This window comes from Rhinatrema bivittatum, chromosome 1, assembly GCF_901001135.1.
Source record: "Rhinatrema bivittatum chromosome 1, aRhiBiv1.1, whole genome shotgun sequence".
NCBI lineage: Eukaryota > Metazoa > Chordata > Amphibia > Gymnophiona > Rhinatrematidae > Rhinatrema > Rhinatrema bivittatum.
The window spans coordinates 773032580-773054050 of NC_042615.1; the positions used below are offsets into that span (position 1 = coordinate 773032580).

At 42.0% G+C, this 21471-nt stretch overlaps 1 protein-coding gene across 2 annotated transcripts in view; it reads left to right on the top strand.

The window, feature by feature from the left end:
* Positions 1-21471, top strand: part of MBD2 (methyl-CpG binding domain protein 2) — a 205561-nt gene that overhangs the window by 64419 nt on the left and 119671 nt on the right. The window lies entirely within an intron of this gene.

Here is a 21471-nt window from a genome sequence, read left to right on the forward strand (position 1 = left end):
TTCAATAATTATTGTATCAAAAGAAAATGTGACACAAGTCATCTATTTGGAGAATTTGTCTATTAATTGTCTGTTGAAGAAAACCAGAAGAAACTGTATGTATGGTCTTATATCACTCACACATAGATTGTTTGTTTGATTTTTACAGAATATAAGATGTAATGTGCACTGATAATAGGAAACCTTTCCATTCTAGGATTTTTAAAAAATATATTTATTCAAATTTTAAGATAATAACAAGAACTACTTGCATCGATAAATTAAGCATACTTCCAGAAAAACTAAAAACATGAAACATAAACACTAAAAACAGGCCTATCCCGAATAGTCACTCGCACTTATATTCCTTGCTGCATTAATGCTTGACCGGAACCCATGTATAAAGTTAGGTTACTCAGTTTTTACTCAGTTTTTACTTTGTTTACTAGGCTTTTGCCACTAGTTACATTTCTTATATTGATTCCCTATTCTATCGCTCATGTTCCTTCTAGTCCCATACCCTGCACCTGTTTATTGTAATTTCAACCTGCAGTTATTATGTAAACCGGTATGATGTCGCTACAAATACCGGTATAAAAAAAGTTATAAATAAATGAGAGACAGGACAAAAAAAAAAAGATCCAGGAAAAAAGGCTGTTATCTTATAGCTTATCACAACAGGAATGGTTGGGTGGAATCTAAGAAAGATAACTCTCTCCATGTGAAGTATACATACACAAGAAAAAGGCTGTTTGAATTTTTATATTCTCTTTTGGGAATGGTAGCAGTTATACTTTACAATGTAATTTATGGTAATGGTAATAAAAGCAAAACTACATACTGAATAAATCAAGCACAGTTAAATAAAACCATAGAATTTGGCGGCAGATAAAGCTCCTAATGCCCATCTAGTCTTCACCAGGAATGAAATTCAGGCAGTGTTGTAGATCCCAGTTGATCTCTGGCTTTTTTCTTCACAACTTAAGATCCACTGTGCTTATCCGAGGCTTTCTTCAGTTCTGTTACTGTTTTTTTTTTTTCTCCCCTCCCACCTCACATCTGAAAGGCCATTCCATTCAGCCCCCTCCACCTTTTCTGTGAAGAAATAGTTTCTAATCTTGCTGCTGAGGCCTCCCCCCTTTGAGCCTCATACTGTGATCTCTTGCTGCTGCTAATTATTATTATTATTATTATTAATAATATATGCAGTGTCATTATTTATAGAGCGGTGTTTCCCAAACATGTCCACAGTGAATATGAATGAGATGAATTTGCATGCACTACTTCCATAATAGGCAAATTTTGTCTCATACATAATACAAACATTTTTAATGTCATATGGCTGCTATTATTAATACCTGAAAACCTGACTGGATGGGAGTCCCCAGGATAGGTTTGGGAATCTCTGTTACAGAGCTTGTCCTCCATGGTACTGTGCCAGATTCGTCTTTTGCTTTTATGCCTGTGTAGCTTTTTTATTTTTATTTTTAAAATGAACATTTTCCCAATACAACTGGCTAAAAATACAAACATTTTTAATGTCATATGGCTGCTATTATTGGTTTACATTAAAAACTATAGACTAACAGCAGAGCAAATCTGTTTGTTTTAAAACTAAAGGAGAATAGTCAATGATGTGCATGACTTTGCCGTTTGCACATGTTAATCTGAGGCAAACCAATCAACCATAGCTTGAAAGGTGAAGTAGGACATAGGGTATAAAATGATTTCTCTAGATAACAAGGCAAAAAAAGTTGTAAACACTTCAATAACAGTAGTCATTATGGTTTGTGGAGGGAGAATGAGTGACCTAAGATCTCTGAAACCTGTATTTATTTATTTAGTCGTTTTATATACCGTCGTTCCAAAAATAGATCACAACAGTTTACAAAATCAGCAATCAGAGTCTGGGTCCACGTTCACATACTGGGTCAGCATTCAGTATTCATGTTCTAGGTTAACACTACAGCAACTGGGTCATATTACATATTCTAGGGCATATTCATACATATTCTAGGTCATTAAAGTTCTAGGTCAACATAACATCAAAAAGATATTCTAGGTCAGTACCTCAACATCATGTATCAGTTAATTCGGGTGTTATTATACGGCCCAATTTTAAAAGGGCCACGCGCATAAATAATGGGAGTAATGCATGTGGCCGGGCCTTGCACGTGCCGTGCACATTTTTGGAAGGGCCTGGCCTTGCACGTAACCCCCAGTGCCAGGCTTCTCCAAAGGAGCGGGGGCAGGCTGGTACAGCGCCATTTTACGCTGGCCCAGAGAAGTGCGTGCTGGCAGCAGGCCGGTGCTCATAACTTTTGCTCATCAGAGCAGGTAAGTTACAGAACAAAAAAAAAAATAGGGTATGTAGGTAGGGGTTAAGGGTCGGGGTGGAGAGGGAAAAGGGAACGAAGGTTAGGTAGGGAGTTAGGGAAGTTCCCTCCCAGTCTGCTCCTTAATTTGGAGTGGACTAGGAGGGAACTGGAAAAAAGGCCGATTTTGTCACCGCTCATAATTTGAACATTCAACCTCCCCTACGCACGAGCGAGTCGCGGGCTGCCCTCACATGCGCCTGCAGATATCTCATTTTATAGCATGTGTGTGGCATCATGCACATGTTTATAAAATTGGTGCATCCATGTGCGTGCGCTGGGAACCGCGTGCACATGAATGTGTGCATGCAGGTTTTAAAATCAACCCTATAGTGGATTGTAATCCATGTTCTCCATTTCATTATCCTTCACGTAATAATCAGTCTGACGTTATGATATACTTTACATCGCTCAATAATTGCTAAGGTTCTGACAGTGAAGTTATCATTATATTGGTATTTTACTTTAAATCGTATGCATTTCTAAAGAGCCATGTTTTCAGTTCACGTGTGAAACTCTTTCTTTCTGTATCTAAAGATGACTCTCCAATTGGTGTAATTGGATGAGAGTTGAAATTCAGCAGCAATAACTTGGCACCAAAATCTCCTTTCTGCAGGTTCTCTGAAAAGGAAATTTCGGGACAGAGAATTGCAGTTGCTTCTTTTGGAGGCAGTAAAAGCATAAGCTATTATTTAAAGTTCATATCTGATAGGAAAGGATATAATTTTCTTATCAAATGGCGGAGGAAGAAGTCACTCTTGACCACAGCACTAGCTTAATATCCTGCCTGAGCCATTGGTTGCAGATGGCCTTTAAATTAAGCAACTTACTACATAGTTGCAGGTGGTTATAACACACCACTGTTATTGTTACCATCTCTACAAACTTTGCCTTGTGTTTCCATTGACTAACAAGTAGAATCTTCATCGTGTCGCCAACAAGCTGCGGGATGGACCATTTTGGTCTTTGTGTCATCATTTACTATGTTACCATATAATCAGTCTTCATCTGAGTCTCAATGTGTCTGACTAGCATTGTGGTCAGTTATCCAATATCTGGGACATCATCGGCATGTTAGTTATACATATATGTGACTATAATATTTGTTTTCAAAAACTTTATTGTGATTTTTATTAACTTCCAATAGAAGCTTAACAACCGATAGAATCAAACAATGTGATAGCTGTGTAACATGGTCTTCAAACTACAATAGTAAAACAAAATGATTCTCTTCACAGATATTTATTTATTTATTTAAAAACTTTTCTATATGACATCGGTTTACAAGGAACTCGGATAGGATAACATGGAAACAGAGGCAAAAGTTACAGTGAACAGGGGAAAATAACTTGGAAGTGGGAGTCAGATTTAATTCGAGATTAAAGTAGAAAACAGGATAGGATAGGGGTAACTAGCTAGAATATAACTGGATTAACTGGGGAGGAAAAAGGAAGTCTACTAATAGTCTAATAGATTTACATACAATGGTTATATACAGTTAGGACAGTAAAAGATACTTAAGTACGCAAAGAGGGGGAAGGGGAATAATAGGGAGAGACAGTGGAAGGCTGGTAATAGCGAGAGAGAGAATTGTGATGGGAGGGCATGGTTAAGTGAAGGCTTGCTTAAACAGCCATGTTTTTAGTTTCTTTTTAAAGGTTTGGGTACAGTGCTCCAGACGTAGATCTGGAAGCATGGAATTCCATAACGTAGGACCTGCTAAGGTGAAGGCCCGCTCTTTGGTAGAAGTGAGGTGGGACAATTTAGGCGATGGTGTGTGGAGGGATCCTTTGTAAGCAGATCTGACTGGTCTGTTAGAAGTATAGTATTTTAAGGAATCATTTAGCCAATGAGTGTGTTTGTTGTGGAGAGACTTGTGGATGATAGTAAGGCTCTTATGGATTATTCTAAAGCTGATGGGGAGCCAGTGTAGATCTTTGAGGATGGGGGTAATGTTCTCTTTTTTTAAGGGTATTAGTGAGGATTCTGGCCACGGAGTTTTGAGCATTTGGAGGGGTTTGATGGTCGTCATAGGGAGGCCTAGGAGCAGAGAGTTGCAATAGTCAATTTTTTAGAATAAAGTGGCTTGAAGAACTGTACGAACGTTGTTGAAGTGGAGGAGGGGTTTTAATTTTTTTTAGAACTTGGAGTTTAAAGAAGCCATCTTTTATTGTGGTGTTAATGAATTTTTTTAGGTTCAGCTGGCTGTCCAGAATGAACCTTAGGTCTTTTACTTGGCGAGCAGTTGATGCGGTCGAAGCAGAAGGGGGAGGGGTAGTTTTTGTCAGGGGAGATGATGAGTAGTTCTGTTCTGCTGGGTTGAGGGTGAGGTTGAGGCTGGTAAGCAGCAGGTTAACAGAATTAAGGCAGTTGTGCCAGGTCTTGAGTGATTTGGAGACAGATTCGGTTACAGGAATGAGGATTTGGACATCATCCACATAGACAAAGTGGGTAAGGCCTAGGTTGGAGGAGGAGGTAAATGATGAAAAGGGTTGGGGAGAGGGAAGATCTTTGAGGGACTCCACGAGTTAGGTTGATAGGGGTGGATTCCTTATTACCAATTCTAACCTTATAGCGTCTATAGTTAAGGAAGGATTGAAACCAGTGGTGGACGGTTCCTGAAATACCTATTTCTGTGAGACTGTTTAAAAGGATGTTGTGGTTGATAGTGTTGAACACTGATGAGATGTCTAATAATGCAAGGATGAAGGATTGGCTCTTATCTAATCCCCTGATGAGGGTGTCAGAGAGGGATATTAGGAGTGTTTCGGTGTTAAAGAATTTACGGAAGCCAAATTGGGAAGGGTAAAGGACATTGTGTTTTTCTAAAAACTCGGTCAGATGGATGTTGACTACCCTTTCCAAACATTTTGCTATAAATGGGAGGCTTGAAATCGGGTGAAAGTTAGCGAGGTCTCCTGGGTCCAGGTTGGGTTTCTTCAATAGTGGTTTGAGGGTCTCTTGTTTCAAGGCTTTGGGGACATGTCCGAGGGAAAGAGAGCAGTTAATGATTTTGACAAGGGGTTTAGCAATTAAATTAGATTTAGTCAATAGTAATTGTGTGGGGATAGAGTCGGAAGGGTGTGAGGAAGTTTTCATTTTCTTAAGGAGGGTTTTAATTTCAAGGGATGAGGTGGGCTCAAAGGAGTTGAAGGCGGCTCCAGATAAGCTGGTGGGTTTGTTAGGGGGTGGGGGGGGGGGGGGGGGGAGGAAGTGAACCGTAGCAGGAGTTTGGAAATTTTGTCCTGGAAGAAGACTGGAAGTTCTTCACATTTGCTTTTTGCTTTGTTTTCTGAGATGGGGGGTGGTGGTGTTTTAATGAGGTCTGAAACATACGAGAAAAGGGCCTTGGGGTCATATTGAAAGTTATGGATTTTGAGAGCATAGAAGTATTTTTGTTTTGAGGATAGTAGATCTGTAGGTGTAAAGGGAAGATTTATAGGATGCCTGCATAGTGGCGGATGGATCCTTATGCCATTTCTTTCTTTGGTTCTTAGTTCATGTTTTAGTTTTTTTAGTTCTGATGTGTTGAATTCTTTTGTCATTAGTGGGTAGATTTTATTGGCGATAGTTATCATGTTATAATTATCATTCCATAAAATTTCATTTCAAAATTTAAAAAAAAAAATAAATTCAGATCAGTCCCCCTCCCCTTTTTCCCTAGTGTATTATAAAGAACATAAGAAATCGCCATGCTGGGTCAGACCATCCATCAAGCCCAGCATCCTGTTTCCAACAGAGGCCAAACCAGACCACAAGAATCTGGCAAGTACCCAAACACTAAGAAGGTCCCATGCTACTGATGCAATTAATAGCAGTGGCTATTCCCTAAGTCAACTTGATTAATAGCAGTTAATGAACTTCTCCTCCAAGAATTTATCCAAACCTTTTTTAAACCCAGCTACACTAACTGCACTAACCACATCCTCTGGCAACAAATTCCAGAGCTTAATTGTAGTTGAGTGAAAGAATTTTCTCCGATTATTTTTAAATGTGTTACTTGCTGACTTCATGGAGTGCCCCCTAGTCCTTCTATTATCCAAAAGAGTAAATAACCGATTCACATCTACTTGTTCAAGACTTCTCATGATTTTAAAGACCTCTATCATATCCCCCCTCAGCCGTCTCTTCTCCAAGCTGAACAGCCCTAACCTCTTCATCCTTTCCTCATAGGGGACCTGTTCCATCCCCTTTATCATTTTGGTTGCCCTTCTCTGTACCTTCTTCATCACAACTATATGTTTTTTGAGATGCGGTGACCAGAATTGTACACAGTATTCAAGGTGCGGTCTCGTCATGGAGCGATACAGAGGCATTATGATATTTTCCATTTTATTAACCATTCCCTTCCTAATAATTCCTAAGTCTTACAGTCAAATATTATGCTGAAAGAGAAAAACAAATATTAAACACATGTGGTACTGATGAGAAAGAACTCCACCACATGTGGTCAAAAGTCCCTATCATTTCTCAATTTTATCAGCAAAGAGTATGCCCTGGGATCCCATTTACTTAATCTGAGGGTTTACCAAGTTTAGAGAAACAGAGCTTTTAAATGTATATTTCCAGCTGACCAATTTTTTCCCATATCTTTGAGATATAATTATATTCTCCAAAGCTTTATAATCATGCCTAACCCCAAAACCTGCAAACAGTATCTTCTTGAACCTCAAAGGTTGTTTCAAAAAGTATACCTTTATGCTTTGTCTAGTGGTGAAGTATCTAATCTGAAAGTATTGAAAATAAGGTACTTTTTTGCTCATATTAGCTAATTTTTCCCTTGTAACAAAAACTCTTATGAAACAATTGGGAATATATTCTTTCTCTGGCTCCAAATTGCACCTTTTCCCCCCATATCTCACATTGAAGCTTTGCTTTTTGTCAATAGTGGGGTAATTGGAATGTATTAATAAATAAATAAGGGGGAAACTTTTGCTGCATTACAAATCTTACCCCATATTGCAACATCAATATGAAAATGATCTGTATTTGCCTTTACTAATTTCTCATGAGCTGCACAAATATACCGTACACTGACAGCCAGTGTGGGTTGAATTATCATTGCTTCTGTTTTGATCCAGTTAGTAGAAGTCTGGTAGTCGCACCAGAAGTATATCGCTGTATATTGGTGGAAGCCCTCTTGGGGCACACAAAATGATAGCTTAATTGATACATGTTTGGGAGCTAAGCACCAGTCCAAAGGGTTAAAAAAAAAATCAAATCTGTTCTCGAGCAGATGATGTGGTGGAGCTTGCACAGAGGCGGGGATTGTATTTCTCAAGCTAGACAGGGAATATTCCATAACTCTCCTTTTTCCCCCCCTGTGATCTCCCCTGACTGCATCCCAGCTTCTTCCAGGAACCCACTCCAGGGGATAAAGGAGGGTCCAGAAGTCAGAGATTAACAGATATTAAAAAAAAATCATTGAGTAAATTAGGGTTCACCAGCTCTTACAGACTGAGCTAGCAGCAACAGCAAGAACTAAACATTCTTCCTCCAAATCTTTTTCGGGATCACATGGTATTAAAAATGCTTCCTTTGCCTTCTTCAACAGACAATATTATGTACTCTCATCCCTTCACAGAATTCTTCTTAATCATGGTCCCATCAGTACAGTTCACAAGACTATAGTCCATAAACATTCTAGGCACCTCCCTATGGTGGCCTCCCCTGGCTTGGCCTTTCTGTGATGAGTAGACCAGTTGCCCTCCAAAGAGTTGCGAAGGCTGACCACTCCCAGTAAATTTCCTAGCAGAAAGAACCACAATTCCCAGTCTGAACACAACCTCATATTGACCCAAAGGAACCTTCCTGTCGTGGTTCTCCCTCACACCATTCCTTAAAGAGATAAACCAAGTCCCCTTAATAAACCTCTGCCATAATGCACATAACCTCTACATTTTGGGTTATGATTAAGTGATTTCCTTTAACATTTATCTCAAGGCAGATTTCTAGTGGCAGGGGCCCCAAATCAGCTCCCAGTTACATTGGATAAATACGTCTTTCTATAAGTAGTAATGTATTAAAAGGAAAACTTTGCCAGATAAAACTCAAAAGATTTTTCAAATTATACCTAAGAAACTTCTGGGAACAGCAATAGATAATTGTAAAAATAAAAAAAAAAGGATCTGGGGAAGGATTAGCATATTAACCGTGTTAACTTGTCCTAACCAGGAAGTCACCATATCCATCCAAGCTTGCAAATCAGCTTTTGCATCCTTTAGTAGCTTCTCATAATTCAGTGAGTATAATTGTTTCAGATCAATAACTAAGTTTAAACTTCTTAACTATTGGAAAGTCATATTCAAACACCCTTGTTTCACCAATTTTAATCTCTTTTTACAAGGCGTTAATATAGACTTAAGAAAATTTGAATAATAGAAGGACTAGGGGAATGCCATGAAGTTAGCAAGTAGCACATTTAAGACTAATCGTAGAAAATTCTTTTTCACTCAACGCACAATAAAGCTCTGGAATTTGTTGCCAGAGGATGTGGTTAGTGCAGTTAGTGTAGCTGGGTTCAAAAAAGGTTTGGATAAGTTCTTGGAGGAGAAGTCCATTAATGGCTATTAATTGCATCAGTAGCATGGGATCTTCTTGGTGTTTGGGTAATTGCCAGGTTCTTGTGGCCTGGTTTTGGCTTCTGTTGGAAACAGGATGCTGGGCTTGATGGACCCTTGGTCTGACCCAGCATGGCAATTTCTTATGTTCTTATGTTCTTAATAAAAAGCATGACAAACTACTCAGAGATTGACCCAAATTCTTTTATTATAGTCCATGAGATCTGGGAACAATTTTATAGGATGTTTCAAATAAATCAGGGTGCCTTTTTCATGTGATGTATTAGGATTAGTGGCTCGCAGGAGGGCTCCATGAGCCGCAAAACTCGCCCCAAGATGCTGACGACATCTTCACAGCTTGCATGTGGCCATCAGGAGCGCAACCACTGCCAGTTCCCACACAGTGGGTTTGCTGCTGAAGTATATGCTGCTCCATGTGGTCTGAGAAGCTGCTGGCTGCTGCTCCCCTTGATCTCCTTTAGGCGTGTGCGTGCCCAGTTCGCCCATTTGTAAAGTGCCTGTGACTGATTTCCCACCGCAGCACCACTTGATGACATCCCATGCTCCTCACTACATAAGGATCCTTCCAAGGAGCAACAGATGTCTCAGCAACGGGGCTCCTGCCTAGCAGTGCGTGTTGCCAATATTCATGATTCCTGTGTCCAGCCTTGTCTTTAAACCTTGCCTCGTCAAGCCTGGTCTTCCAGCCTTGCTTTGTCTCCCTCTAGTACCTTCAGTGTATCTTCGTCCAGCCTTGGCTTGTCTCTCCATATTTGCTTGCCGCCTGGACCTGACCACGTTTGCCTGGACCTGACTATTCTTCCTAGCTGCCTGCTCTGACCTTGGCCTGTATCTGACCCTTAGTCTGCTGCCTGCCCTGACCCTGGTGTGTCTCTGGACTCTAGTTATCACCACCTCCCTAGGGACTTGCTTAAGTCCTGCTGGCCGCCAAAACTCAAGGGCTCAATCTGCGGGGGAGGTGGCTGGTAAAGGTGAAGATCCAGACTGTCCCACCACAGGGCACGTTCACCAGCTGCTGGAGTAGGCCTCTGGGTTCGCCCTCATGACTGTGTCAACTATGCTGCAGCACCAAGGGTTCACATACCTACTACCCATCGGATAATGAAAGAGAATGTTTTCCCCATCAAGCCTAATCCCTTGTATCCTGTCTATATGCGTTATTGAAAGGGAAAATAAAAGGGGAGATAGTGGACATCCTTGATGCATGCCTTGTTCCAAAGAAAAAGGAGCCTAAGTCTACCCATTCTCCCATACTGTAGAGGAGGTGACAGAGTGCAGAGTCTAGGTGAAAAGAATTTCCCCAAAATCATACTTGGATAAGACACAGAGCAAATAAGGCCATTTGATTTTGTGGCAGGCTTTCTCTGCATCTAGCAGTAAAATCCAGCATTAGCATCTCTAACTGTATAAGTAACTGTTATGTTTTTGGCGGCTGTGCAGCCTCCCCTCCACCAGAGGATGCCAGTGAGTATTGTTCTGAAATGTGCTCTCCAGCACATCCCTGGTTTCTTGCCTCAGGCTGTGGTACAGCCTCCACTCCACCAGGGACCTCCGGGACCTCGCTCTCCTGACTGGCCAAGCCGCTCTTGTCTGTCTGCACCATGCCCAGACTCCAGCATTACTTAATCCTAGTCTTCTCCTTGCATCAGTGTTTCGGCATCGAGCTCCTTTGAACTCCTTGCTCTAGCAATTTCTGCCTTGCGGCCTTCTAAGGCCTTTCCTTGTTTTGCCTTTTGGCCTCTGGGCCTTTTGACTTATGTTTTGCCTTGTCTTGTCCCTTGGCCCCTGGGCCTTCTGATTCTTGTCTGTCGTGACCTCTTGGCCTTCAGCTCTGTCTGGCCCTAGTCCTAAGGCCTCCCTAGGTCTCTTCCTGACTCTAGACCTCTCTCTGTGTCTCCTTGAACCCTGGCCTAGCCCTGAGGCTTCCTTGCTGATTCTAGGCCTCTCTGTCTTCCTGACCTCTGGCTTAGCACTGAGGCCTCCCTAGGTCCTCACTCTAAACCACTCCCTGCCTTGCCCCTTGGTGCTTTTCTTGCCTTTTACCTTCGGGCTCTCCTGTTCCATGTTCTGTGTTGTCCTTGTCCTGTTCAGTCCTGTCTTAGTCTGTCTATGCCCTAGCCTTTGTTCCAGTTCCATGCTTACCTGCACTCTCTTCTTGTGTCCAGTTCACTCTTAACCTCCACACAGCTGCAGTCTGTTCCATTTGTTCCAATTCACTCTCTCCTCCACGAAGCTTCAATCCATTCCTGAGCCCCAACCCAGCCTGCACTCAGTTTCTGAGTCCCAGTCTGCACAGTCTGCCTTGCTCCAGCCTCACCAGTTCACCAAAATCTAGTGCTAGTCTCATCATGCCGTCCTGCAGCACTCCTGATGCAGTGTCCACCACGCTCGTGCATCGGTGGAGCCACAAAAGTAACATTAGTTACATGCCTAATATTATTAAATGCATCTATACTTTATGAACCTTGTTTGATCAGGATGAACCAATTACATAATGTAGTTCTCAATTCGCAGACTTTGCATTTTAGCAAAAATCATATAATCTGTATTTAATAAAGAAAGAGGCCATAATTCACTTGCATACAATAGTGCATTCTTCTCTTTTTTTAGGGAAGACTGAAATTATAGCTTTATAACCTCATTAAAAGCTTCCAGCAAAACCTGTGCCATTTAGTGTTTCATATACTTTTTATAATTCTACAGGCAAACAATCTAGCTTGGTAGTAGCTTTCCTAAGTAACTGATTTTCCCAGTAATCACTTTCCTAACCTTCTCAAAAGAAGATGGCCAGTTAATACTCTTGTTCTTTCTAATTACCACAGTAATAATGTGTTCTTTTATTGGCATGTTTGTAGAAATGCCTCTTGATTAGCGTCATATAATTTGCAGATTGCAAGGTTTCTATGAATCAAGGTTACTTATCATATTGCTAAATCTCTTTTTTTTAAAGTATTAATCATCTTTTACTTTTTTTTATACACCTCCTCGAGATATTCCATCTCAACTTGCAGTGCTGCAGTCTTGTCTTCTCTTTTGTTTTTTTTATAACTGAGGATAGTGAGGTAATTTGTCCTTCCAATGTGGTGTATCAGTATCCCATGCTGTAAATAAGGAAACATCATCATTATAATTATATCTAAAATATTCTTTCTATGCTACTATAATTATTTCTAGAAGGAATGTATCTGTTTGTTTATAGAATATATATTCTGTGTTTTGTCCTGCTGTAACCCCTCCTAATTCCAAAATAATTGGAGTATGGTCAGAAAGCAAGATAGTATCAATATTATAAGACTGTAAATTACATTGTAATTTACTAAAGGTAAACCAGAAATCAATACAAGAATAGGAGTTATGTACTACAGACAAAAAGTATAGTCTGTTTCACCCTTATGCGTTATATGCTAAGCATCACAGAGCCTTAATTTTGGTAAATTAAATTTTAATGATTTTGTCTCAGACATGTTTGAGTCTGTTTTCTGATCGATCAGTAGATGGAAATCTACAGTTAAAGTCTCCCCATAAACAGACTGGGCATGCAGTTTAAAATATGATAAATAGAGGTGGCATTCTCATTAGGCACATATAGATTTTCTAGCATTATTGTGAGATTATTCATTTTTTCTGTTAGGATAGGAAAACGGAAACCATTTTAAAGCAGGCCTTATCCACGGAAGCCACAGCAAATCAGGCCTCAGTTTGTAGAGGCTGTATAGTCCAGCCGGTATTCAGAAGACTGCATAGCTGGAGTCACCAGTGGCCTTTCTGGCAGATGCAATGTTATGACCTAGTTAGGCCATCTTCTAGGGCAATTGTCTCTGGAGTGGTGGCCAGGAGACTTATCTAGCTCCAAACTAGGTAGTGGATTCTGCATCCACGTCACACTTTAGTAAGCTTCCTTCTGATGAGGATGCTGTTCATAGAAGGTAAAATAAAATATATATATATTTTAGGAAATCCCAAGCCCCAAAGGCTTCCGGAGGATAGAGCTTGGTTGGGTGCACAGTCTTAAATGATAGTATTTCAAAGACCAACGCAAGGGTAAGATGTCGGCCTCACATAGGGCACAGAATAGATCCCAGTCTTTTTAAGAGATCAAGATGCCAAGGGCAGACCCACCTGCAGCTGCAGATAGCAGTTGCCCTACACAATCATATCCAGTGAGACCCTCCGACAGGAATACCAGTAGGCGAGTGCCTATTGTGAAATTGTGTGGTTTGTACCTAGATCACAACAGACCAATGGGTTTTGATATAATTTTAAGGATGTATGCATCCAAGTGTGTCTCCCTGGTACCAAATGCCTTTATGATTTCTCCATGATCAACTCAGAACAAAAGAGAGGCAGTAAGAATGACCCTTCAAAAGCTGAGGGATTTGGTAGCCATAATCTCAGTCCCTTTCAGGAAATGGGGCAGGGGACATACTCAATTTATTTCAAAGGAGGAAAGTATCATTCATCTTGTCCTAGAATATACCCCACTTTAGAATAGAGACTCCCCGCTTAGTCATGGCAGTGATAAATGGGAGAATACATGTTGTCACTAGATCTGGCAGATGCCTAACTCCATAAGCCTATAGGGCACCTTGCCAAAACCTCCATTTATCCATTCTAGGTCATCACTGTCCGTTCCCAGTCTTACCCTATGGGCTTAAAACTGCCTCGAGTACCTTTACCAAAGTCATGGAGGTAATGGTAGCAGCTCTGTACAAGCAGGGGATAATGATTCATCCCTATTTGAATGGACAGGTTCATCAGATGATTAAAAAAAAAAAACTACTGGCATGCAAATTGGCGGTCTTCGCCCATGGTAGTCTGGCTTCTAAACAGGCTAGGCTGGGTGATGAATTAGGCAAAGAGCAACCATGAACTTCGTGCACCATTAGAGTTCTGAGTTGCTTTCTTTTGTATGGGAGAAGGATGTGGATCCCTAATAGGGCTAATGACAGTTGCCATAGATTTAGTATCCTGGGCCAGGCACATGTATGCCTATTGCAACAGGCACTTCTAGCCCGTTGGATTCCAGCCTCCTAGAATTATGAACATCACCTACAGGTTTCCTGGGTGACAAAGAAGAGTCTGTCTTGGAAGCTGAATTTCTCCAACCTCAAACAAGCCAAATGGGTCATTTTAACTACAGGTGTCAACATGATTGGATGGGCACACATTGCCAGGGACAACTGACCTAAGGGAGTTGGTTGTCGTCATTATAGGTCCTGTAGCCAGTAAACTGGTGGGAAAAATGAGCCATCAGGTTGACTCTTCATGCCTTCTTGTCAAGGATAAAGTGAAAGGGAGTCAGAGTCCTCTCAGACAGCACCATGGTGGTGGCATACATAAACAAGCAGTACTCCTGGGAGAATTCTACACTACTGCAAAGCACAGAATTTGCGCAGAAATTCCCCTCCTGCACAGAATTTCCATTTCTGTACAGAATTTGGCGAAGACTGAGCAGGCCCTGGCGTGCCACAAGCAGTCCCTGTCCCGCTTACGGCAAAGATGGAGCAGGCCCCACATGCCATGAGCATAGCTTGTCCTGCTCACGGCGAAGATGGAACAGTCCCCAGCGTGTCATGAGCACAGCCCATCCCGCTTGCGGTGAAGATGGAGCGGGCCCCACAATCCATAAGCGTAGCTTGTCCTGCTCACAATGAAGATGGAGCAGTCCCCAGCGTGTCACAAGCACAGCCTATCCCACTCGCGGTGAAGATGACGCAAGCCCCAGCATGCCATGAGTGGAGCCTGTCCTGCTTACGGCAAAGAGATACAGGCCCTGTGAGAGTGTATGTGGTGTGTGTGTGTGTGTGTGTGTGTGTGTGTGTGTGTGTGTGTGTGTGTGTGTAAGACTGCAAGCTTGGGGGGGGGGGGGGCGCGGATGAGAGAGATCATGTGTGATGGTGCGTGGGTGTGGGTACCAGAAAGAGGGAGCCTGTGTGAGGAGATTGTGATGGAGTGGGTATATGTGTGAGAGATTGGGAGCTGTTATATGTATAAAAAAGGGATTGTGTAAGGAGAGAAAGTGCTCGTTTGTGAGACAGGAAGCATGTGTGAAGGGATTTTGAATGTGTAAGAACCTGTGTGAAGGGATATGTGTGTGTGAGAGAGAGCGAGAAAGAGAGAGCCTGTGTGAAGGGATGTGTGTGTGTGTGTGTGTGTGTGTGTGTGTGAGAGAGAGAAAGAGAGAGAGAGGGAACCTGTATGAGATGAGGTACTGAGAGAGGTGTCAAACTCTGGGAGTGGAAATAGAGTGGAAGAGGTTGAGCCTAGAGGGAGTGGGAAGAGATAGTGGCAGGTGGAGGAGTAGGGGCCTGAGAGGGCAAAGTGAAAGAAGACTGGCCAGGGGAGTATGGAGACAGGGTGGAAGAGATACTCTTACAGTGAACTTCTAGGGAAATTCTGCTCAAAATATTTAAAACTCTGCATCTTTAAGTAATTTTTGTCTGTATTACATTTTAAATTAATTACCCTAAGACTGTCATGTATATTGTGACCAATGTAAAATATACAGAATTTTGTACAATTTTAAATTTTTTGTGCAGAATTTAATTTTTGTTGCAGAGAATTCCTACAGGAGTAAAGTAGGCACTCACAGCCCTAGGTTTATGGAGAAAGCGAATGGGATACTCAGTTGAATAGAGAGGAACTTAACCCAATTGTCTGCATTGCAGAAAGGGAAAATATGCAAGCAGACTGGAACAGGCTGGACCCAAGAGAAGGGGAGTTTAGCCAGAAGGCATTCCAGATGATAGTGGAGCAATGAGGGGCCACTCTCTATGCACTTAATGTCAACCCAAGCCAATAATAAGTTTGGCTGGTTGTTTAGTCAGTGAAAAGAAGCAGCATCCAGTGGGATAGATGCCTTGATCTGACCTTGGCCTAAGAGCAGGCCTCAGAATGTATTCCTTTCTTGGCCTTTGATAATCAAGGTGATAAAGAGAATAGAAGCTCAACCCTCAATAGTGATATTTGTAACCCTGGATTGACCAAGGAGGCCATCATATGCAGACCTAATAAGGCTCTTAATGCGGATCCTTCTGCAGCTCAGGCAGGGTCCAGTAGTGATGGAAGACCCATCTCCATTTTATCTTATGGCTTGGCTGTTGAAAGGGCACAGCAGCGAAGCAGAGTGTACTGTCAGACGGTAATGGCAACCATACTGAAAGTTCAAAAGAACCCATTTTCATTAGCCTACATTAAAGTGTGGAGGCTATTATAAGATTACTCCTGGGAGAATAGAATTTCTTTATGGAAGGGTGGACATCTTGCAAATCTTGGACTTCTTTCAGAATGGTTTGGACAGAGGCCTAGTCCTCAATTTATTGAAGGTGCAGGTAGTGGCTATATCCTGTGATAGGGGATGCATTAAGGATGCCCAGATGGCTGCACACTTGGATATGTTGTGCCTTTTAAAAGGGGTGACTCATGTTCAACCACCCTTCCTCAGTGGGATTATAAAAGGGTTCTTAAAGCATTAATAGGTGAATCCTTTGAACCAAGCAGACGTATATCGAAGTTGCAGGCGCTGTCATGCAGGGAGCCCTACTTAGTATTCTCTCCTCACTCAAACACTTTAAAATTAATGTCCTTCCAAAGGTGGTGTCTCTATTCCACCTGAATCAGACAGTGTCACATCCAGCATTCAGGAGGGATGAATGTAGGGGGAAGGACGTGCACCATGTGATAGTAAGATATTTGAAAGTGATGAACCCTTTTAGGAAATATGATAGGCTGTTCATGATTATTGGGTATGAAACCCCCCTCCCAAGGGAAAAGGTTAGAGCATGCTACCATTTAAGTGGACTGTAGCAGAGAAAACAAAGAGGACAATGCAGCTATGTAACATGAGCGACCAGCCCAGGAAACCCAGAATGAGATTGAAAAGGTTGCCAGAGCCCTTAAATGACCATTGAATAAATAAGTCAGAGACTCCAGGAGAATTTGCATTTCACAGTCCCCTTGGCTACTGTTGGTAACTTGCAGTGAAATATCACCCTAAATCATACAGAACTATGGATTGGAAAAGTCCTACATTGGATAATTCTGAATGAGAAAGGGTTTTATGAGAGAAATGTACTGAGAAAACAGTTCTAGGAAGCAAACAGATTCTCACCCTGACTAACAAGGGGAGTCAGATCCTTGGATGTCCAGTTCTCAGACAACAGAAAAGAAAAAGGGCCAGACAGGATGGAAAGGTGTGCACACATTCTCTTTCCATGGTCCTATGTGGGTCTTGGCCTTTTGGCTCAAAGAAGGTAACCCATCTGGGCTGGTTAACAGCGAATAACTGGCCATGATCTTAGCAGCGCTAAAATCACTGAAAACTGAGACTGCAGAGGTCCTGAATCACTGAACACTTACCAAGCCCTGAGCGCAGTGGAACTGTAAGCCCAAGCCAGGAAAAACCCTCCTACCAAGGGAGAGGAACTGAAGGACAGCAGCAGATCCTGAGGCGGATCGTTCCCCAGGAGGAAGGGGACCCCAGCGGCAGATCAGGAGGTGACCCTGGGTCCCGATTGAGCAAGAGGACCCCCAGCGGCGGATCGAGCGGCCCCTCCCCAGAAGGAAGGGGATGCCAGCTTCAGGTTGGGAGGTGACCCTGGGTCCTCTTTGAGCAAGGGAACCCCAGCAGTAGATTGAATGTCCCCCAAAAAGGTCATGGACCCCATCAGCATTCCAGGGGGTGGAGTCAGTTCCACTAGGAGGGCATGGATCTCAGCTGCATTCCAGGAGGTGGAGTCTGGTCCCCCAGGAGGGCATGTTCCCCAGCATTGGACCAGATCTTTCAGTAGACCGGAAGAAGCACCGAGGAGATGGCAGCGGTTTAGATACAATGGACCCCCCAGGCCAACACACTGCCCACCAGCCCAGTTGCATCTTTTCACATGGGTGAGACTTAGAAAAAAAAAAAAAGGAGGAGGATAATAATAATACTTGATTAAGCGGGAACACAAGAGGCCCCTTCTATTCTATATGGTGGTATAATGTAGGAACCAATAACCTCAAATTGCCAAATATTAAATGTTCTGCCTATCTTGTAGAAATGTATATACCGTAGTTGCATGGCCTGAGACTACTAACCGGAAGTAGATAAGTGTGCTGTTTGATATCCTATTAGCGATGTACATAGTCATGTAGAAATGTATATACTTATATAGTCTAATAAATCTGTATATATTTGTACATACTGCCAGCCTTCTGAAGGGAGGGAAATCCCACCTTCTTCCCCAGGTGGAGGCAGGAGCACCAAGGCATGAGGACAGACAGAGTAGAACACCCCCGCAAGGTGAGAGCGGTCGAGGGGCTGTTACAGGTATGAACAGCTTTACCACCTTCTTGATTATGTATTTAGAACTTGATTTTGTAGAACCTGTTTCATTCTTTGAGTCCATTATTTATCCAGAGATTATAAACTTCTGCTGATAAGTTTCATCTCTGACTCAGGGCCCAATGTATCTTGATGCAGTAAGAAAATGGTATGCTAATGTATCAGGCATTAAAAAAAAGTGCATAAGCATAAAGGTGTGCACAAACCCAAGTTAAAATGTGTGCTCCGCCTTCTGCATTGGTTCTGCCTACATTTTAATTGGAGGGGTGGAGGGCGGGGAAGGAGTCTTAGACTCGTGACTGTAAGTCAAGAAGGAGCCATGACAAACCTTCATTCTCTCCCAGAGTGTCTCACCCAGAGACTGCGAGCTGAACCACAAGCTGAAACAAAAGTTTCAGTAAGAAGGACCTATATGCACTGCTGATACCCCAATCTGCAAACAAGGAAGAATGCAAAATGATCATAAAAAAGAACAGAAAATTGTCAAGTTAGAAGAATTCTACAACACTTAAGTAGAATAACGTTACACTGTGAGCGAGAGCTGTAGCTACTACCACTACCGATCATGGTGTGTCAGCTTCAGCAGTGCCAACTGCATGCTGTGCCAAGCAGTGAAGCTGCACAGATGGATCAGGCGCACCTTGTTGGGCTCTGGGTCCTACCCATATTTTCCAGTGATAACCATCAACCTGCTTCCTCCAGCCCAGAGTCTCTAGAGAATGTGCTGCTCTTCACCCTGCATTTTGTCTCATGTAGGCATGGTTCGAACAGTCACTGGGTTGGGTTGAGAGTGGCAGAAGCTCCAGGTAAGGCCTTTGGATGTGATCTTGGACTTGCCTCTAAATGGCATTGAAAGAAAGAGAGAGTAGCCCTGTGGGGGCATTTTAAAAATAATTAAAGGAGAGAGGGAAGATTTATATGCACAAATCACCTTTTTGTGCACATTAATCCAGCACCACAAACTCCCAATCAACCTCGTATACTAACACTGGTGCCTGAAACTTTATTCCCACTGCTGACCAATATTAAAAGTTAAATATTGTAAGTATTAATAATTGTGTGTTCTGAGAAAATAAACTTTGGATTAATTCTGTGAGCTAGTAAAAGTTAGTATTTGTGCATCTGCAAAAGCCATTTACTTGAACTGAGTAATGGTTCCTAGGCAATTAATCACTCATTTGATTTCCACCCACCCAGTCACATTTTTGTTAGGAAGAAAATTTTCAAAATGTCAGTGATTTAGAATAACATACAATTAACTGAGATCTTAGTGATTGACTTATTTTAGCATTGTTGCTGGTCATTCACAAACTTAACAGGCACCTAGAAATGTAATTACATTTAAAAACCCTTAAACTGAGAGACATACCATGCCTTGATCAACTTTTATAAGTTCAGCACTCAACAAAATTAAGATGCAGACAAAAGACCAGGAGCAAGTTGAAGACTATCCACTCTTTTGTACAGAGTGCCACATGTATGATTATCTATCTGTTGGTGAGAGGTTGTATGTGTGTACCTGGTACAAAGAGCTACTGGCTTGCAGAGAACAAGTCTGATCTCTGGAGGCCAGACTGGTAGAGCTGGAGGTGGGAGGTATATAGAGGAGATATTCAGGGGCATAGAGAAGACTCAATTCCAGACAAGCAGCCCTTGTGCTGCTTTGGATGAGCAAAGTTACCTGGTAGGAGTCCATCACCTTGGTGAGACAGGAAATGATCCTGTAGCTAAGATCTGTCCTCCATGAGATACTTTATCCTCTAGCACTGTGATTGTGTCTCCAAGGACATGTCCGCTGGAGGAAATATTAGGATGACCATTGAGTTGATAATTCAATCAACTGGAATGTAGATAGCTGGATGGCTGGTGGGCATGAGGATCGCTTGGTACCTTGCATACCTGGTGTGAATATAGCACATGAGGGCCTCTATCTAGTAAGAATGTGCATTTGTTGCATCCATATTGGGGGATACGTGCATACCTCGCCGACTTTTTAGTACACATGGGAAACGGAAAGCATGCATGTATTTTTTTAATAATGCGGTACACACATGGTGCAAGGAAGAGGGATTCAGTTTGTAAACAACTGGGAAACCTTTTGGGGAAGGGGGAAGTCTTTTATGAAGGGATGGGCTCCACCTTAACCAGGGTGGATCGAGGCTGCTGATGCTAACCTTTAAAAGAGAGATAGAGCAGCTTTTAAATTAGAACAAAGGGGAAAGCAGACAGTTGCTCAGCAGTGGTTCGGAGGGAGATATCTTCAAAGGATACTAATGAAGCATTAGAGTTAGGGCATCCCAACAGAGAGGTTCCAATAATAAGAAAAGTATTCCAAGTGCCTATAATTAAAAACTCACCTGAGCTAAAAGATTCCAATTTATCCCTGACAACTGAAAAGCAGAATGTAAATACAAACAAAAAACACACTTTGAAATATTTGTATGCTAATGAAAGAAGTCTAAGAAGTAAGATGGAGAATTAGAGTGAATAGCAGTGAATGATTACATGGACTTAACTGGCATCTCAAAGACATGGTAGAAAGAGTATAATCAATTGGATAGTGCTATTCTGGGGTACAAATATATCGCAATGACAGAGAGGAGCAACTTGGTGGTGGGGTGGGTGCTTTATGTCCGGGATGGCATAGAGTCCAACAGGATAAAGATCCTGCATGAGACTAAATGCACAATCGAATCTTTATGGATAGAAATCCCTTGTGTGTTGGGGAAGAATATAGTGATAGGAGTATACTACTGTCCACCTGGCCAAAATGGTGAGTTGGAGAGTGAAATGCTAAGAGAAATTAGGGAAACTAACCAAACCGGTAGTGCAGTAATAATGGGAGATTTCAATTACCCCAATATTGACTGGGTAGATAAAACATCAGGGCATGCTAAAGAGATAAAGTTCCTGGATGGAATAAATGACAGTTATATGGAGCAATTGGTTCAGAGAGGGAGCAATTTTAGATCTAATTCCCAGTAGAATGCAGGGTTTGATGATAGAGTTAATGGTGGAGGGGCCACTTGATAGTAGTGACCATAATATGATAAAATTTGAATCAATGACTGAAATAGGGACAGTAAGTAAATCCAAGGCTCTAGCACTAAATTTTCAAAAGGGAAACTTTGATAAAATGAGAAAAATAGAAAAGAAACTGAAGGGTGCAGCTGCAAAGGTAAAAAGTGTGCAACATTTGTGGACATTGTTT